The 3,204-nt window shown below is 40.8% G+C and overlaps 1 pseudogene; it reads left to right on the top strand.

The window, feature by feature from the left end:
- The first annotated feature begins 1,016 nt into the window (after positions 1-1,016).
- On the top strand, positions 1,017-1,396 carry LOC104998888 (annotated as a pseudogene).
- The last annotated feature ends 1,808 nt before the right edge of the window (positions 1,397-3,204 follow it).

Raw genomic sequence — 3,204 nt, forward strand, 5'->3', positions numbered from 1 at the left:
CTCATGATATGATTAAACCTAAACAGTAGACTGTACACTATGCCTGGAGGCTTAAATTGTCCAAAGGAGTATTACTCTGGTAGGGCAGAGGAGTGACAATTTACTGCATAATAATCTAATCTATTATGCATTGGAATACATGAAAGTATATAGTGATGGATAGTACTGGAATAAAATGGGGGTGATTTAAATGCTTAACTGAAGGGAAAATCAAAGTGATTCCATAATTAAGTTATTTTCAATTATAGTGAAAGTACCAGGCAGGGTTCCTACAGGAAACAGATGGCACATGGCAATTTTGTAATTTGGAAGAGCTTAATAAAGGAAAAAAATTACAAGATAAAGCCACGGTATAGAAAACCCACAAAATTACTGCAATAATTTGGAGCTAGCAAAAACAGGACTCTTAACACCCCTGGCTCTCAAGACACACTTAGATGGGCTATGATGTGGAACACAGTCATGAACTGTATCCAAACAACTGACTACCAGAGGCTGTGCTCTTGGATCCAGTCAGTAATCAGCCTGTGGTAACCCCAAAGATGGTAAGCAGATAAATATCCAGATTTACTACACACATTTCTGGCTACAGCCATCTGCTGCTCCCCATTGGACAAACCTAGAACTACAAGAGGATACCAGAATCAGTCTCATGGATGACTTCCATCTAGGATGGGTAATTGTTTTTAGGGGCACTAAAAATATATCCTGCATAGAACAGCAAATAATTTATATTTCAATGTAACTTTCAGGGACTGTAAATCTCCATAGTACTGCCTCTTTTATGTACTTCTAGTATACTGTTACACTATTCCTTAGTGAGGGAGAGATAAGAGTTGCAAGTAGTAAACTCATTATTACACTTAGGATAGTTTAGAGGCTGTTTTGTCACAACCTGTAATGATAGAATATTAAGAATCATAAAGATTAAAAACCTATCTACTTGAAATTTGGGGTGTTTTTCAAAATATTTATTTCAAGATCTTTCTGTGTTGTTGGGTGTTGTCATTATAGACATGCCTGAACCAGCTAAGTCTGCTCCTGCACCTAAAAGGGCTCTAAAAAAGCTGTGACCAAGGCCCAGAAGAAGGACGGCAAGAAGCACAAGTGCAGCCACAAGGAGAGCTACTCCGTGTACGGGTACAAGGTGCTGAAGCAAGTCCTTCCGGACATTGGCATCTTGTCCAAGGCCATGGGAATCATGAACTCCTTCGTCAACGACATTTTCGAGTGCATCGCTGGCAAGGCATCGCGCCTGGCGCATTACAACAAACACTCGACTATCACAAACAGGGAGATCCAGAACGCCGTGCGCTTGCTGCTACCTGGGGAGCTGGCCAAGCACGCTGTGTCCGACGGCACAAAGGCTGTCACCAAGTATACCAGCTCCAAGTAAATACAATATGCCTAGCCGCAGTTAATGGAGAAGGCAATGACATTTCACTCCAGTACTCTTGCCTGGAAAATCCCATGGACAGAGGGCCTGGTGGGCTGTATAGTCCATGGGGTCGCTAAGAGTCAGACACGACTAAGCGACTTCACTTTCACTCAAAATATTTATATAAAATATATGTGTTATACTTGTGAACATTAAACATTTAAGGTTCTCTGACATAACAAAACATAGACACTGGCTGTGAATCTTATGACATCAACTATTATGTATTTAACCTCGAGAAAGACATTCAAATTCTCCATGTATCCAGTTCTCCATGTATCATTTTATTCATTTGTGAGGATCTATATAAACTGGTAAGAGTTAGGCAAATACAGGGACACTCTTCAGAGTAATGCCTTTTACATAATAAGCATTCATTAAGGTGTACTAGTGAATGTTATGTAAGCCCACAACTTTTGATAATATTTCTAATAATTTTTAGAATAAAACTAAGGGAAATACACAACAAAGACATTATAAGCATTAGCTGTAAGAATTCAGCATGTTAAACAAAAATGTAAATATGTGCAGGTTAAATAATTATGCATTTATTTAAATATGTTAAACATGATTTTATGAGACTTTCACTAATATTAAGGTAACTTTAAGACAGAGCCAAAGGAAAACCAAAACACCCAGTTGTGGATGTGACTGGTGATAGAAGCGAGGTCTGATGCTGTAGAGAGTAATACTGTATAGGAACCTTAAATGTTAGGTCCATGAATCAAGGCAAATTGGAAGTGGTCAAACAGGAGATGGCAAGAGTGAACGTCGACATTCTAGGACTCAGTGAACTAAAATGGACTGGAATGGGTGAATTTAACTCAGATGACCATTATATTTACTACTGTGGGCAGGAATCCCTTAGAAGAAATGGAGTAGCCATCATGGTCAACAAAAGAGTCTGAAATACAGTACTTGGATGCCAATCTCAAAAACGACAGTGTGACCTCTGTTGGTTTCCAAGACAAACCATTCAATATCAATGTAATCCAAGCCTATGCCCTGACCAGTAACACTGAAGAAGCTGAAGTTCAACAGTTTTATGAAGACTTACAAGACCTTCTAAAACTAACACCCAAAAAACATGTTCTTTTCACTATCAGATCAGATCAGATTAGTTGCTCAGTCGTGTCTGACTCATTGCGACCCCATGAATCGCAGCACGCCAGACCTCCCTGTCCATCACCAACTCCCGGAGTTCGCACAGACTCACGTCCATCGAGTCAGTGATGCCATCCAGCCATCTCATCCTCTGTCGTCCCCTTCTCCTCCTGCCCCCAATCCCTCCCAGCATCAGAGTCTTTTCCAATGAGTCAACTCTTCGCATGAGGTGGCCAAAGTACTGGAGTTTCAGCTTTAGCATCATTCTTTCCAAAGAAATCCCAGGGCTGATCTCCTTCAGAATGGATGGGTTGGATCTCCTTGCAGTCCAAGGGACTCTCAAGAGTCTTCTCCAACACCACAGTTCAAAAGCATCAATTCTTCAGCACTCAGCCTTCTTCACAGTCCAACTCTCACACCCATACATGACTACTGGAAAAACCATAGCCTTGACTAGACGAACCTTTGTTGGCAAAGTAATGTCTCTGCTTTTGAATATGCTATCTAGGTTGGTCATAACTTTCCTTCCAAGGAGTAAGTGTCTTTTAATTTCATGGCTTCTGTCACCATCTGCAGTGATTTTGGAGCCCAGAAAAACAAAGTCTGCCACTGTTTCCACTGTTTCCCCATCTATTTCCCATGAAGTGGTGGGACTGGATGCC

The sequence above is a fragment of the Bison bison genome, unplaced genomic scaffold, assembly GCF_000754665.1.
Source record: "Bison bison bison isolate TAMUID 2011002044 unplaced genomic scaffold, Bison_UMD1.0 scf7180017864339, whole genome shotgun sequence".
NCBI classification, from domain to species: Eukaryota; Metazoa; Chordata; class Mammalia; order Artiodactyla; family Bovidae; genus Bison; species Bison bison.